Here is an 18,540-nt window from a genome sequence, read left to right as displayed (position 1 = left end):
ATGGTAACGATTTTAAAATATATTTCCAGATAGGCTTGCTTTACTTTTGCATACTACAGTACATCTGCCCTTTGCACAGGTGGATGGATCCACATGTATAAACCCACCTGTTGCAGCCAGAGCAGCCCTCAGGACATAGTTGCACACCCAGCCTAATTTTAAATATTTCCATACTCATGAGCATAACATTTATTGTGTTAAACCTTTGCAAACTACCAGCAACATCTCACTTTAGGAACCTGAGTTACAAGCAAATCAGCTCTAGAGAGAAATCTGCTTTAAGTTACTTTCAGGAAAAGGTTTAAAATAACCTACTTCAAACTGGGAGTAAATGGTTGTGTGCACAATTATTAGGAAAGCTGTATTTCTGAGGATTAACTTTACTCTGAACAACTGCATTTCTTATGGTCATTTCAAAATGTTAATTAAAATCCAACATGGATACCCCATCTCAACTGTTTATTTTCATTAGTTAAAGTGAGAATAATAAAAACAAACAACTCTAAATTTACAAATAAACATTTCTGATATTAAAAAATAATTCAGTGGGGGCTGTTTTAGCTCAGCGGGTGGGCAGGCGACCACATGCCACATGGCCAGAAAGCAGTGGCCCTTTGCTACATGTCTTCTTCGCTATCTAATAAACCCAAAAATGCAAATAAAATAAAATAATAATAAGAAGAAGAAGAAGGAGAAGAAGAAGAATGATATTTAGAAAAAAGTCCATCAGTTTGTTGATCTATTGAAAATCAACCTTTTTGTGCCACAGCAGCAACAGCCTCCCAGACACTGTTTAGAGCAGTGTGCTGTGTTCCTTTACTCTAAAGCTCCTGTTTAAAAAGGGCCCACAAGCTCTCAGTACGGTTTAGCTCAGGTGAGGAAGGGCTAAATCAAAATCATGGTCTTCTTAAAAGTTGCAGATGTTTTCCTGTATCACTGTTTACAGAATGTGCGCTCTAAAATCTGGCAGTAGGTTTGGGAGTTTTTTGAGTCTATCTTCAGCCCCTAAAAGGCTCAACTAGCTCATGTTTATTAACACCAGCCCACACCTGGTATCTGATTCAAAGTGGAGCTCTGTGCCCATTACTACGAATCCAGCAACGCACATATTTGTCTGGTCTGTCAAGAGTCACACTCATCTCAGCAGTCCATAAAACCTTTAGAAAAATCTGTTATTATTGATTTCCTGGCCCAGTCTTGATGCTTCAACTTATGTGTCTTGTTCAGTGATGATTGTGTTTTAGCCTTCCTTGTCTTGACCATATCTGTGAGCACTGAATCTATCACTCCAGGTAGGGTCTAATTCTGGAATATGATAGCTTCACGTTTGATTGTTCTCAAAACTTGGGTGTTTCTTGCAACTCTGTTGACTGTTTGCACCAAAATGTTTGATGGTTCTGTCATCGCACCCCAATATCTTTGCACTTTCAGGAGTGCTGCATCCTTCTGAAAGACTTCTGACATTTTTTGCCGTTTTACTGTCAGTTAGATCTTCCTCTTTTTTTTTTTAGTCCATTTTGTCTGAGAAAAAGAAGCCGCCTAATAATTATGCACCCCTTGATATGAGGTGTTGGTCTCCTTAGGCAGTACTCTCCGTCATTACACAAATACACATCACCTGATGTGCTTAAATCTAATAAGTGTACAGCTTAGAGTATGAAAATATGCATAAAAATAGTCAAAAGATATGTGCAAAATACTCACTTGTCTAATAATTGTGCAGTGTGTAGACCTGTGACCTATCCAGGATCTACCCTCCACCTTTCCCCCCGATGACAGCTGGGATAGGCTCCAGCTCCCCACAACCGTGACCAGGAGAAGCGGTCACGAAAATCCAACATCAGGTGATTTTTCTACTGGAATTCCCCTCTTGCTCATACAAAACGCTATTCAAAGGATTGGTGGGAGGAATATTAAGGTCAATGCAGGGATATTACACCAACTGGGATTGCTCAGCTTCTAAAGTAGCATGGTCCAACTTCTCTGAACAGTTAATGTCTGTCACAATTCACGAAAAGGAGTCAGAGGCGGGACACACCTAGTATAGTTTCAGAAGGTTTTAATGAGCAACTTGTGATCTCACAACAAAAATGAACAAAAGATCTTGTTTTCAACTGAATGTTCACTGAACACTGGGTCAGAGTTTAGTTGCTAAAGCAGTTACGAAGACAGGATTTCTTCAGAAGCAGAATATTCAACTCTAGCTTGTTATTTAATAAAGATAAGTCTTCCGAAATTGTCTCAAAGGCAGAATTTTTATTCAGGTAAGCAGCTAGTTAGTTAACACTGAAACGCCAAGTGTATCATATTTTATTCATGAGTTTTGGAGACCTCTACATCATAAGTGTGATTTTGTTTTTAACCCTGACCCCCATATGTTTTATCGCTTGTTTGAGATTAACAAATCTTGAGCATAAATTAGACAGAAATACCATATTTGCAGAAGTGACTCAAAAACTCATATATACAAATTGATCCTTTGACACAGGATCTACTTTAAGTGTCCGGATGCGGTTTGTTTCCAGAGTGTGCGTGAGAGAGATGGTCAGAACAATACAAGAGGAAGAGACAGATTCTTGGAAGACTCCTGAGATCTGAACTGGTCTCAAAGAAAAAAATTCATCTGTGCTTTTTACAATGTCATAATGCATTTTCGGGGTCATACCATTTTGGTTCAGTCAGTTTCTGTAGCTCTGTAAAGTAACTCAATTACTTGCAACACTTCACAGACATAAACATAGTTTACCTGACAGTAAGTTACTGCCAAACTGATTTAAGCACATGTAGTTAATTACTCGTCAACAATGAATACATGTCAGGCTGACCTGTAGAAATATGTGTTACATGTTTACAGCGGTCACGTCTTTTTCCAGTTTCTTGTAACTGTCTAGTCATGTTGACTTCAAAGGACCAGAACAACCTCTCAATTTAACACTAGTACCGTAGCCTCCACTTATATTTCACATTACACTTTTTAAATAGAAGCAGAATGATTTCCAAACAGTTTTGGTTTTTTTTTCTTTTGCTCTTTAAGGACTTTCTTGTCGATGTTGTTACAAAAACCTGATACCCAGAGTTGACTCTTGATCTTGAGAAGACCGAAAACCACAGAAAAGTTGCTAAATGAACTTTGAGGTGTGGCTTCTGTTTAAAACTGTTGCTTCCTGCGTCAGTTCTAGCCTGGTTGAAATATGTTTACATATGTCTGTGGCAGTTTGAATTCAGAGCCGAGTGGTGATCGCCACATGTGATGAGCCAACTTTGATAACAACGAAAGAGCTGATAATCTGCATCCACTGTCAGATCCAAAAGACTCCCTCCAACACTTCTAATGGTTTCTTTGAACAACACCTGACACAGAAACAAACATGACTGTATACTTACTGCATTGCATGTCTATATTACTGTTAGTAGCATGCTACGTAAGAATGTCGTGGATCAAGCCTCTCCTATCTGGCAAAACAGCTGCTGTGTGATCTTCCTGTCTGTGGTCATGTTTGAATGTTGCTAACCACAGATCATTCAACAATCAGCAATGATTTCCTGCCCTGTGTGAGTCAGTGGAAAGAGTGTGAACTCATGCTCAGGCATGTAGGGAGTCTTATCTATACATCCTTCATAAGAAGCTGGGAGGAGTTCCAGGTTATTACAAGGGAAAATCTTTCCATAACCCACATGATCTTGAAGGGCTAAGTCAGTAACTGTGAAGAAACAGAAGTCTTTTGTTTTGTTTCATGGAAGTGTGTTGTGAAAACAATGCAGTACAGTGGAAAAATGCACTCATACATCTGGTTTCTGGCACGCTAGATTTATAATGTATCTGCTTTGATAGAAAAAAATGTTCATTTTTACATCATCATGACAAGTTGTTGATTAAAAACATGCAGTACTAACATGCACCATGTGGTGGCAGCCTTTTGCTACCAATGGACTAAACTCTTGATTCCTGTGACTGTGTGTCGTCGTCGTCCCCCCCCCCCCCCCCCCCCCCCCCCCACTGTAAAGGTTGATTTTATTTACATATTGTGTATTTTAGCATTAAGTGCATTTATGTCACACAGTGTTTACTCTTTATGTAAATATGAGGCTTTTTCACTCACTCATATCTTCATATCTTGTCATTTGCTCTACATTAAATACACTGACTGCTTTGTTAATCACTGGCTACCCGTTTATTTTCTCTAATGTGTCAGCAAGTTGTTTTGCAGCTGTCAAGCCGTGAACTGTTGCGTCCTCGAGTCATGAACAAAAGCTGTCACTGCTGATGGTGAATCAATGGGCATCAAATGGACAAGAGCAACACAACTGAACTACCTGACAAAAAATGGCCATATTCTGATATTTCTTGCTGCTAGCCTCTGTGCCACATTGGTCTTCTGCTTGTTTTCTGACAGTGATGCAAACTGGAGGTGGTTCTGTCCTCATTTTTCTACATTATTCAGACTGGTCTCATAAATTCACTACATCTGTATTTCGCACAGCATCAAATGTCATCAAGTGTTTTCACAGTAGGGAACCTTTTAAATTTTTTAAGCCCCTATACTAAGTTATTAAATTACTGAAGGTTGAGTAGTATTGAATGATTGAATGATACCATAGCATGAACACTGGGTATTTATCAGATCCTAGAAAATGTCATCAGCTCCTTGTCAGAGGACTCAAGGCCAAGTGTGTGATTCATAAAATGCAAACAACAACAAATGTGCTCAGATTGATCAGTCTGGGGTTGCTAGGAGATCATTTGCTGACTGTATGTATGTGAAGCCACTTGCTACTCTGGTTTATGGCTCAATCCCACTAAAGTAAAAATAAATAAATAAATCTGTGGTTTCCACGTGATTACACTGGATTTTCTTGCTGTCAGGGACTGATTGCAAGTAGGGTGTTGTGTGCTTAGTTGTTTGATCGCAAGGTGATTGCACAGGTTGGAGGGCAACCTGTCTCCAAACAATCTCTGGTCTAACAGACTGTCAAAGATTTGCAATTATTTGTGTCTAACTTATAAACGCAAACAGATTGTGATGCATCTCTTTACAATAAGGGACTCGACTCACCTTGTTGCCACATGTTTGTGTTCTGGTTATATTGCTGCATAAAAACAAGGTTGCCAAATACTGCCGATTTTCCACCAAACTGCCTTCCGACAGCAGCTGTGTCACTACTTATGGAGGAATTTCTGTTTCAGACATTTTTTTTTTTTTTGCCAATGTATCACAGTTCTTCCCTGTATTATCACAAACAGATTGAACACAATTGCCAACTTGACCAAACTCAATCACAAACTGATAGCAGACTGACTCTGTCTTACTCCCTTTTGAAGATCGGAGCTAACTGAGTTTCTTTTTCTACAAAAGTGACAATAATTTTGGTTTAGCCGTGGTCTCAAACCACCGTTTCCCCTGGTGTGACTGTAGTGTTAAAAAGTTGCTCTATACATGAAGGTTATCATTATTTCTTCTTATAAAATTCAGCTTGTATTAACAGGGTAGGCAGAAAACCATTTCTCTGGTGGAGCACTGTATAACCACTGACCAAGCTGGTTAAACATTCCTTTTGTGAGAATATGGAAATTCTCAAATTTAAGCTATTGTGTTTTTTTTTAAAGTTTAGAAGTTATTTGCCCACAAGTAACCATTCCCATAGTTTTTAAGTTTGTTGATTTAGCTATGGCCTGTTTCAATTAATAGTAATAAAGTCCTTAAAAAACTGAGGTTTAATTCTCTGGTCATCTGTGATGTTTGACAGCTGAGAGTAAAATTGGATAATAGGGGTTTACCAAGAGAATAAATGAATGTGTTCATTTATTCTCCCTGTGCAGGGGAGTTGATGCATCTCATAGCGAACAATCAATCAGGTTTGGAGAAAAAAAAACAATACATTGCTTTTCTTTATCAGTCTCTGCCCTTGAAATGTTATTTCCTATAAAATTGTCTCACTTGCTGTCTGCTGTGTTTGTGTGTCTTGTAAGTATTACCGAGCACACTACGTTTGATGGCTCGAAATTGATTTGAATAAAGTCGTGGGGGAAGGGGCGGGAAAGCGTGGCCAAGGAGAGAGGGCAGGCTGCTCCTGCTTTGCATGCACGGGGGCTTCTGTGGGAGAAGGAGTTGACAGGGCGCCGCAGTGCTGCTTCCAGCTCTCAGACAACAGCTGCTCAGAAAGAGGAGACGTCCTGAGGGTGATGCGACATGTCTCGCTCTTTTTCCATCTCTCTTTTCACCTGTCTGCCTCTTCCTTTCACCAAACAGACATGCGCCAGACACGCGTGCAACACACTGTCTTCCCGACATTCACACAAACACGTCGTCACGGTCGTGAGATTCATAAGAAATTGGCAGGGTGCCTACGCACACACAAAACCCTCAAAATAAACCAGGTACAGCCGAGTTTTGATGGAATATGTTATTTGTTCCTCTCACTTGGACAGGTGCTTATGAAGAAAAATCATCAGCTCTTTAATGGAAATTAAACCGTCCTCCTCAACCGATTACCAGTTGCGGCTGATCACAGATATTCAACATGACAAGCTGTTCAATGAGCATCACAAATCCATGTTTTGTATTTATTTATCTTATTTGGTTACTTGACAGCTTTTGATCATTTCCCACCAGCAAGGAAAGGCAAAACAATTCCTGCGGAGTGATTTTTCCACACAGCACAACACTCTTATCCCTGTTGTCACCAAGTTCCGACCTTGGTCCGTTTTCCACCTTGTGTAGACAAAAGCTCACTAAACATAAAATATTCTTGTGAAATCTTTGGTTGCCTTAAAACCCGAGAAATTAATTTCATGTAATTGAGTGCAAGACATTTATATATATATATATATATATATATATATATATATATATATATATATATATATATATATATATATAAATGTGTGTGTGTGTGTGTGTGAAGCTGGCTGCACATTGCACATTAATATAAATGGATGTGAAACAAGAGTGTGTATGCATTTCTTTTTCTTTGGGTACCTTTTAATTACTTTCATATCTTTGGAGGTGACCCAGTTCTAAAATCAAAACGGGCTAGTTGGGTGGGGTGCTGTGAATTGAGTCAGGAATAATTAAAGTATCTCATGAGAAGGATACTAACAGAAAACCCTCCTGTTTCTGTGGCAGGAAACATTCATCGCATTTCTTTTACCAAATCCAAGATTCTGTGTCCAGTGTGGGAATGATAATGCTTCTGTTGCTGCTTTATTACTTCTTCCAGTAAAGCCGGAAAGTAATTTTGTGGCTGTTTTTTTGTGTTACTTTGGAATTGATAGCACATAAAAGGACAGAGAGATGTGTGCACCCCCCCCCCCCCCCCCCCCCTTTCTTTTTTTGCCCTTGGTTTGTCAATAAAGAAAAGGAGCAGGGATTGCAGAGGTGTGGACAGGGCATGCTCTGATCTCCAGACAGAAAGAAATCAATTTCAGAGTACAAGCTGTTCAGAGACAGGCGAAGATGACAGTAAAGTCACACTTGTCCAACGGTAAGGTTGTAGAAGTGTTTTAAAAGTTTGACAGTAAAGTTTAAGTCATTACTTCTTGATCAAAAAGATTTAAAATAGGAATTTTATCCATCTAACTTCTTATCCATCTTAACACTGAAGCTAATTAGGAATTTAAAGCAGAAAATTTAAAGGGATCTTTCTAAGTGAGCACAAATGGTCTTTTCCCTTATCTTACTCGGGTCAGAGAGAAGAAACAAGCACTTAAGTGTCTGTTCTGGGTCGTCCACCCAGTTGGTCATGCCTGAGGACACCTCCAAAGCGAACTTGGCATTTTCATTTGTTACCTGAACCACCTTCATGTGTAGCTCCTCGCAATGCAAAGCAGGAGTGGGTTGGCGCTGAAGTTTTTGCAGAACCGCTGAGATCTCTTTGAGGAGAACCAGTCACCCGGTGGAGAAAACTCATTACGGCTGGTTGTATCTGCAATCTCAGTCTTACTGTCACTTTTCAAAGCTTGTGAACACAGGTGAGCATTTGAATGAAGGCCGACTAATAAATTACATATATTAGATTTATAGCTCAGCGCTCGCCTCACCTCCTCATTCTCATACAAAGCCTGGCAGCAGTGCCCCCTAACTGATCATCAATCTCACAATCCTTTGTACCATAACTCTACAATACTTCACCTGAGCTCCTCCACTTGTGGCAGCTGCTCCTTTCTTGTCTAGAATTAGAAAAAAAAATCTGTCCTCTATCACATTCAGCTTCATATTTCGCTGTCACTCCAACAAAACCCAAAGGGAAAGATCATCTCCAAAAAGTAGAAAATGCAATTAAAGTGTCAACAAATGCCAAGTGTCCCACATTTGCATTTAATTTGCATTTGTTTGCACTTTTTAAATAAATGTTTTTAATCTTCTAATTAAATTGTTCCTTTCTACCAACTGTAAAGAAAAGTTTTCAGCCATATACCTGTCAAGCTTTCTATAGTTGCAGATTTAGCCCTCAAAGGTTGACTTTGTCGGATGAAGCGACAGCTGTCTGATTTTATCATGCCTTAGCTACGTTAGATTAAAAACAATAACACGGGTTTTCTTCCCCATTTAAATCTAATCAAATCTTCAGCATCTGACAATCCCCATCACAGAGAGACAGCGGCGCATTATTTACAGAGGAGAGATGCAGTCCTAGTATTGTAAGGAGAATATTAGACCAGACTTTCATTGAAAGAATCGATGGAAAGAAAGTAGTCGTTAAATGTATCACTATTAGCATGCAAACACACTTTTAAACATAAAGATAAACCAAAATTTTGCAGTTATATATTGTGATAAAACACTACCTCACATGTATCTCCAGACTTTCCTTGAAGTAGCAGCAAGAAATAAGGGTGCTGCATTTATTCTGATACTAATTGTTTCAAATGTGCTATTTGTCTGCACTTATTATTTCTGGGTCACCGTTTACAAAGTGTTTTGGTCTCCTGTGGTAATGTGATTACAGTATGCTCTATGATGGATAACCTCATCGGCCGCCATTTCTCTTCTAAAATATTTATTGGCAATAGAAAAATTGGCCTTGTTGTTAAGGAGACAGCTCGTGGCTGGCGTGTAAAAATTATGCTCAGGGCTTTAACTTATATAGGCTAATGTCTTATTTGTCAGTTTAATAAATACCAAGTTCAGCGAATGACATTTACTGCCCTATAAGGAGCAATAAATATTGAGCCCCTGCCTTACTGAAAGGCAAAAGTAGAAGATTTTTAATTTGGATATATCCAGCTTAAACTAGATACATGAATTAAATTACTACTTATTCTTCCATGTACAAAACTGAAAAATGACTCCCAAAAACGCTGGTAATTGTGTTGTAAGTAGTTTCCACTTCCTTTTTGTAGCTGCATTGTTTTACCTTGTGTTAGTTTCCATCATATTCCCTCAAAATCTGCACAGCTTGTGATTTTGGCAGAAAAAAGACAGCGGCAGGTTAATCTGCTTTTGACTCATCGTGACCGCTTTCCTGCTTTCTTCACAACTGTTGGATAAAAGCCAGGGTTTAGAAAAGTGTCCCGTAGTTGTGACTTTTGAAAATCAGAACAAAGTGATATCTGGGAAGCTGCGCTACATTATATGTTTGACGAGGAATAAAAATTGTGTGCAGCGCTACATAAAGCGAGACTTTTTTCATCCTATGTGTAAGATAACAAAATCGTTTCATTAAAAACGTTGCAGTTACAGTTTTAAGGGTTCAAGTCAGTTGCTCTGACATTACACGTGAGTATAATCACTGGGTTTTAAATGGCAACATATTAGCTGGTTTGCTTAGAAATGAATTTAGGACTTTATCATGATTTGACATAATTAACATTAACACATTTTATGCTACTTTTTTGAACCAAATAGCAAAAAAATCATCATCTCAAATGGCTGTGATGCAAAATATTTCCTCAATATTAATATTACAACAAATCAAAATATGCATCTATCAGAATGAATGGTGAGAAAGTAGCATCTTAGATTTCAGTATTTCCCTCTGTATATGCGTTTGCGGTATGCATATATTTTAATATCAAAAGCAAGGACAGCTGTTCAAGCTCTAAGAGAGAGAATACTGAGTAGATGTGGGCTGTCACAGAGGTGGCGGACTGTATACTGCAGATAAATATGTGATGATTGGATGGAGCGCAGAAACCTGTAATTATAAATTACAGCCAACTCATCTGGATCAGGTTGTACCCTGAGTGTCCTCATTTGAATGCTGATTTTGTTGTGGCTTTTATTTTAATGTCCAGATTAGCTTTCCTCTGGTTTGAGTTGACCTCCAAAACAAATTCTTGAACTCTTGAAACTTTTGAAGCCGGTTTCCCTAAATAAAAATCAAGAACCACTTTAAGTCTGATTTGTTGACACCATCATAAAAACACACTTCATGTATGGCACTCTAAAATATTTGGGTTTTGATCATTCAGATGATCAAGATTCAGAATGCTTAACATCAACGTGGCTAAAGAGGAATAGTGAAGGGATCACCAAAGTCAGTAGGCTTCCTCCTCTGGGGACCATGAATGTAAGAACGTATGTATGTGTATGTAATACTTTCATCTGCACCTGAATCCACATGAATGATTTGCCACAGATGTCACACCAGATACCCTTCCAGGTGCATCCATCCTATTAATCTTGGCTCGGGATCAGTCCTGAAACTGATAGATCTGTACCTAGTAGTGATAAAATGTTTCTTTGAATGGATAATTTAAAAAATGGAAAGCTGTAAAACAATGTTAATCTGAATTTTATTTTAGTTAGCAGGTTTCATGCTTGTGTGCTCCATATACCACACCTCAGGTTTTAACTTTTTCACATCCATTTATATTCCTTCTCCACTTTTAACATCAAAATTAAAACAGATGTGGATAGAGCACCTGAAGTATTGGGTGACTATCTGACTATCTGGGTGGCAATAACAAATCACACAGAAGAAACGGGAGCATCGTGATATCACAACAAGATGTATAACACAGTATCTCCCCCTGCTGGTACTGCAACTTGATCATACATGTCCATTTCACGCGTAGGAGAGTTAAAGCATGACATCCGAACAGTGGACCAGCATGTCTGTTACACTGAAACTGTGCTGAATTGAGAGACACACACACAGCAACATGTCCATACTGAAGGCTTTGGTCGAATGTTCCTTTCATTACTGGAAAAATGCCCTTAACTGAGTACACATGAATTATTCTGGGGGGGGGGAATAAGCTGCTGTGTCATTTCTGTTGTCATTATTTTGAAAGAAGAAAGACTTCAGATCTGATCATAAAGACTTACAAGGATGACCAAAAGCATTAAAGCCACCTGCCTGATGATGTATAGCTTCCCTTATGTCAAAAATAAATAACAAGCCAGTGTAGTGGGATACACGGTCCTGCTGGCCACTGCCTTCAGGCCATGATGTTTCCAGAGGGAGTTGCTTGGTCCTGCAAGCAAGGTGGGTAATAGGCTATGTGTGAAATAACATCCACCAACATACCAGTACACAACAGAATATTGTGTTATTATTGTGTTGTGATAAATAGACCATAAGACCATTTTTCACTTCATTCAGCTGTGCTTTTAAAATTTGTGGACCAAAGATCTGTCTAAAGACTTTAACATCACTCTGACGCTGTTTATCGTCTGTCTTCATCCTGCAGAAATCTAGCTTGTCAGTCTTGGAATTAAAAACACGCTCTGCATCTAAATAGCATAAATACCAGTGTCGAGCCTATGCTGCATTATTTAGATCTTACCAAAGGCACCCTCCTGGACACCTCCAGCACCATTAGCTGGAGTGAAAACAAAACAGAGCTGCAGGATCTTAAGCTCAGCACTGAGAACTGCTGTTAGGTGTTGTAGTTGATATGGTTGTTTACAACGCAATATCTTTATATACATAATATCTCTCTCTCTCTCTCTCTCTCTCTCTCTCTCTCTCTCTCTATATATATATATATATATATATATGTATATATATATATATATATATATATATACATATATATATATATATATATCCATCCATCCATCCATCCATCCATTCGCTTCCGCTTATCCTTTTCAGGGTCGCGGGGGGCGCTGGAGCCTATCCCAGCTGTCATGGGGCGAGAGGCAGGGTACACCCTGGACAGGTCGCCAGTCTGTCGCAGGGCCAACACACAAGGACAGACAACCATTCGCACTCACATTCATTCGCACATCCACACCTAGTGATAATTTGGATTATCCAATTAACCTATCCCCACAAGCTGCATGTCTTTGGACGGTGGGAGGAAGCCGGAGTACCCGGAGAGAACCCACGCAAACACGGGGAGAACATGCAAACTCCTATATATATATATATATATATATATATATATATATATATATCTTGTTTTTGTCCACCCTTTTATTTTTTGTACTTGCTCCACGAGATAAGCTGTGATTACTTTTTAATCCCCAGCAGAAGAATCTGCTGTTAATTGATTAATTTTCTGAGAATTGCAGCATACAAAGACAATCATGTTGTAATTATTTATTGGTCTGGTTTCTCTTTGATATTCTAACAAATATAACACACAACAGTATGAGAGTAATGTCCAATGAGATCCAGTTTTACCCTCTCCTTTTCTTTTTATCTGACCTCAGAAAGTAACCGCATACTCATGTAAGCCTACATCAAAATGCATCATCATAAGCCAAGGTCAACAAACAGTGACAGTTCCTCACAGCCACACCTGTCACTGAATAGACACTATTTATCTGTATTTTTGTAGGAATGTAAACTGAAAGGTGTGGTATGAAAAGCCTGACAGTAAAACAGTTTTCAGTGCACATAAAATCAAAATGCTTCACCATTTTGACAATATATTTATTTAAATAGTGAATATTTTTCTGATCATGAATCATCAGTGTAATTTATTCTTTGCCGTTACTAAAGCGGATTCAACCGAGGTTTATTGTCTGTCTTTTTCCGGCAGAATTCCAGCATGTGGGAATTCCTCGGAGCAGTCAGGAGGAGCTTCAAAAGCGCTTTGGCCATTAGGGTTTTCAGCTGGTTTCATCTTTGTCTTCCTCTTGCTCGGTTTTTGTTGCACGTGGGACGAGACACACTCACCAGGGTGGGAAGATTTTTCGTTTTAACGGATGCTGGGTAATCAGGAGATATATATTATATGTAATACTAGAATGAGTCACAACATTGAAGCCACATGCCTATTACTGTGCTGGTCCCCCTCATGTAATTCAAAAGAGCTCTGACTTGTCAGCGGGAGAGACACAGGACCTCTGGGATACTGTGTGGTGAGGTTTTGGTGGCATTGATCATGACCTGTTTCGTTGCATCCCATGGATGCCTGATTGGACTGGGATCTTGGGAGTCTGAAGGCCAGGCCTTGGGCTTGGTGTCCTTGGGGATTGGTGCATGTCAATTTAGCATTCACATGAATGTCTGGACCTGAGATACATTTTATAAGAAGCTGATGGATGTTATTCACTCCACCTGACAGCGGTTTTAATGTTATACTGGCTGGTGTGTGTCCTGTTAGCTCGGGCAGTAAGTATAACCTACCTTTAGAGTTTCAGAAGCTTAGCTCATCCTTGCAATTTGTGTGGTGTAAGAGGGCCGTCCTCTGATGTGTGTCCATTTAATGCATCTTTACAGAACAGATGTGGTTTTGTAATTGCTGGACTGGCTTCAGTCAGAGAATTGGTTCAACTGAAAGATGCTGACTCTCATTTGAACAGCCCTCCATCCCTCCTGTACAGCACTTCATTTCTGTTTGTGACCTGCGTCTCCTCCTTATTCACCTTCCTGCGCTGTGCGAAAGGTTTGACATTCAGCGCTTCAGCAGGAAGGATGGGCTCTTGAGCAGCTGTATTAGGTTATCTTCGGCTCAGTCTCTCCCCAGGTCCCTGCTTAGTACTCAGAAAAGACCTGTTGTGTTGAGATACCGGCTTGTGTCACGCTGTGCTGTGGCACCGAGGTGATCAGCTGTATATTTACCTGCTGCATTGCAGTCAAGGTCAGTGGATTATGATGGCTGTAGCCCAATTCATGAGCATCAGGAGAGACCTGTGCGAGGTGAGGAGGTGTTGAATGTTTATTTTACAGAGATCGGCTTTTGTCTGCAATGGCTGCCTTCCTGAACTGTAGACTGAGACAGATGGGGATTTAGTGATGGTTTTGAGCAAGTCTGCTGCAGAGTGACCATCCGTCAGGCTTGACAGGAAGTGTGTGCTGCTACAGTGATGATCAGCTCCCATGAGTCCTCTTGGCAGGTGTGATTGCCAATATTGTGCTTAAAACCCACAGGGCAGCTCTGGCAAGAAAGGATTTCTGAGTTAAATAGGAGGTTACATATTTAATAAGACTCGACTGAGTGTCTATGGATGACCAAATTTTAGTTTGCTAAAAGATGGATTAGAAAAGAAAGAAAAGGTCAACTGTTTATAGACTGTGCTTGATAGACCAGGGGTAACCTTTGATGTCATTGCTGACGTCTGCGGTGTTCTTGCTCCCTTCTTGCTCCAAATCCAGATTTTAATTGTTTATCAGGGTCGTTATTATTCAGTCACAGTCTGCGATGCTAGATCCATATTAAAGTGGCAGTAGGGTAATCAATCAAAGTGTGTCGGGCAGCAGCATTTGACACGTGACATCCAAAAACCAAAACGTGACAGCAGCATATACAGCCCTGTGCTGCTTAAAAGGTTTTTCAAATTAGTTTCAAGAAGAGGCTTCAAGGAGAAAATTGTAGTGAACTTTCAGCTCTCTTGCATATGGCTTTACATCTGGCCAATCAGATTTGGCCAGCAGACACATGCAGCTGATCCAACGAACAGCAGCTTGATGTGTCTCCCCTCATAATTTTAAAGATCTCCCTAAAATGATCCAGAGTGTAAATCTGTTTCTTTCTTTCTGACTAAGCCTGTTTTTCACCTGTTTTTACAATCAGACAATTTAATATGCTGCAGGTGAGAGAAGTCTTTATGCAAATATGATGCCATCTGTTCTTGTTTTACTTTCTTTCCTTGGATGAAGTATTTAACTGGTACCACACAGACTAAGTTAAAACCCCTCAAACAGAAATAACACTAACTATAGTAGAAATTTATTGAAACTTACAAAATTCATTACATGATTTCATCTTTATGGTCTAGAGCTGCAAAAAATTGACTTGCTCAGATAATGGTTTTCTACTCAATTTGAGGACTCAGTCACACAAACTTATTAAAAGTGTGTTTTTCTATGACTTAGTTCTTTAACCAAACACACACTCAGACTCTGATGGATGCATTGAAAAAATCTGGGTTCAATATCTTCACCGAGGATTCTTCGGCAATTTGCTAAACTCCTGTTTGTGTGATATCTTTCACTGGACTTTTTCAAGGTTATTTCACTGCAGACTCCATCCAGATATCTTGCTTTTAATTGCATCTTGTAAGTCAGTCATGGTCATGTGTCACTGTCTCAGTGTCTAAGGCTGGTAGTGCTAAATGAGACCTGTGATGCTCTAGGATTAAATATCCTTGTCTGCAAGTAATATTGATGCACAATGGATATTGTTGGAGAACCATGTAATATTTAGTGGGACGTTTGGGATGTTCATAGAAGGTTTTGTAGCAATGCACTGACTTTCTTTCAACCCAAGGAATGATCACCAAACTTTGCAAAAACTGCTCCAAACTTTGCTTATATAAGCTAATATCTATTTTGTGTTTGTCTTTGTTTGATGTGAAGCAACTTGTGATTTGTATCTTGATAGATGCTTTACAAATGCACTTACTTACTCCCTGTACTTTGTTGACTTTCAGTTTCCGAACACAAAATAAAAACCTCTCTGTCTTGAGAAGGCAGAACTGCAGGACACACTTGCTCCCACTTGTCCATCATGTGATCACATGACTTCACTTCTATTTGAAATCCAGTCAAATAGAAGTTGCAACTGTACCCAGAAAAACAGAGACTTCCTTCATTTAAATATATAAATATGCATACATACTGACTTTGATAAGAAGAAAAAAGACTACTCTGATCTCCACTTATTGTTATTATTTCTTACTTTTGCCATCAATTTCCCTCTTTATTGCTTCCAGGCCAAACACTTGTAGCCATCTCGTCCTGGGTGCATGAACACAAATGAACAGAAAACACTGTGAGAAATGCGACTCTTAAATTCAGTAAGTTTGATGAGTGTTTATTTGTTTTCTTCATGTTCACGCTTTGTGACCTTTACTTTTATTTTAATTCTATTATAGAAAACCAGCTGACATTTGATTTGATTTGGATTGCATTTGTTGATTTTGTTGCTTGTGCACCTTAACCTTAAATATGGATAATTAAACCACAACACTGTATGAATATTACAAATAAACCTATCCGTGATTGCAAAACACTATTTTCTTTGTAATTAAATTTTTTAACCACACATTTTTAAAAGTAAGTGTAATGCAATATTAAGACATTCAGTACACCCCAAACACATTCAAGCTAAAACAAATAACCAACATAAATCTGGGAACACTTATTTTACCAACAAGTACAACAGAAAAAAAAACTTAACATAATGAATGCAAATAACATGGGGACATAAACATGTTAAGATGTTTAGCATACAGTGCTCGACAAATGTATTAGACAACCTGCCACAACAAAAGGAAAAACAAATATTTTAGAAGTTTGTCAAAATCTTGTTTAAAACTACAAAAATTTATTCATGGGGCAAAACTGAATTAATATTTTATACCTTAATTTGAGACGACACACTGAACCGCTATAACTAATTTTCTATTTTCTATTACAGTAAATAACTGTAATTATGAATCTTAGTCAAAAAATAATTAAGTGATTTACTAATTTTTCAGCTTTTTTCTAAAACACTAATTTTGAAAATTCATGGATAACTATACAACAAAATAATAAACAATTATATTTTAGCATAAAAATGTCATTTTGATTAAACAGCTGGTGCATAATGGTGGATTAACCATTACAGAAACTTCATGATTTTGATAATCATTAAAACTCTTAATGATAGGGCACCTCTGGCATAAACCTAAAAAAATAGGACAGCAAACTTTTTTCGACAAGGAAAAACAATCTGGGGTTGATTATTTTGTGTTCGGCAACTGATTACAAACTTTGACGATTAGCATGCAATGCCTTCAAACTTTTGGCAGCTGCTTTTGATCACAAAGAAATTCCAAGGGCTCCTGGTGGGAGGAACTTCCAATCACCTTCACACAGATTGGTGAAGTGTTGCACATAACTGTTGTCTAATTTATATGCACAGAAAAACTCGTAGCAATTAATCTGAGTGTTCACCAATGAGCTCAACTCATCTGTGAGGTGTCTCTTTGCAGCTGGAGACTCGACTCAGGTGGTTGCCAGCTGGTTGTATTCTGGTTATATTTCTGTATTAAAGTAAGGTTGCAGTTAAATTGCCATCCTGTAGAAACTACGTCATTGAATTTCTGAATTTTTAATTTAGATCTGTGACATTCTGCCTGGATTCTGAATGTAAGTAGTAAATGTGAGTTTCTATTTATGGCTACAGGTTTTAGCTGTTCACATATACATCACTGTTAATCGCTGTATTATCAAAAAAGGTGTACGTGTTTGCCAGCTGGACTCCATATAACTAACAGCAGGTTGAAAGGAGACCGATGCCGTCTTATGAATGTTTTTTCACTATTTTTATTCACCAAAGTTGCTTTGAAGACAGTTGAGTGGTCACAGTCTCAGATATTGAAGCAATCATGCAAATAATTTTGATTGTGCCGCTGTTTTCCCCAGTGTGAATGCACCGTTATGTGCTTCAGGAAGTCCATCTTACCATGCTAATTATAACTATTTATTATTAATTATAAGTATTCCACAAACTCCCTGCTAGAGCAAGTCTGCATTTTTGTTTTGATGCATCTGATGGTAGAAGAGACCGGTGTCCTGCTAAGCACAGCTAGGAAGATTTTGATAGACGCTTACCCAGAGAGTTGCTGATATTTTTAATTACTTGTTTCCAAAAAGGAGAAACAATAAGACGCTCTCGTAATCAATACAAAAATCTGCCTGTTTACTTTTTTGCACACTTCCAGCAGTTTTTGAAGTTCTTTTGAAGTTTAACTGGTGTAATATGAATAAATGTCGATCATTTTATGGTGTCTAAATTGACTGACATTCCAACTAATTCAATTTATTTGGTCCTATGTTTAATTTAAGATGTCTATCCCCTATCGTCTACTAAATTTTCACAGTTACCATTCAGAGTGTTTGTTTGCATTTTATAAAAGACCTGTTAAACTAGGAATGCAATGCATTTTCTTTCTCTCTCTGTTATCTCTGAAACTCTACGCAGTTCTTTCATGCAGCTCTTCTCTGCTAAACAACAGTCCTCTTTAAGCTCTTGAAAGGATTGAAAAGTGCACATAACTCCAATCTTAACCTAACTTTCGTTCACCCCTTACCCCCAACACTTCACAAGGATCACAGAAATGACATTTTGTCTCATTAAGACTGACTGTCGTCCCCGGTGAGTACTGGACCATGCTCGACACGCATCCACAGACTTACCGGTTAACTCAC

The sequence above is a fragment of the Pelmatolapia mariae genome, linkage group LG7 (genome assembly GCF_036321145.2).
Source record: "Pelmatolapia mariae isolate MD_Pm_ZW linkage group LG7, Pm_UMD_F_2, whole genome shotgun sequence".
Lineage (NCBI taxonomy): Eukaryota > Metazoa > Chordata > Actinopteri > Cichliformes > Cichlidae > Pelmatolapia > Pelmatolapia mariae.
This window is presented reverse-complemented; position numbering follows the sequence as displayed.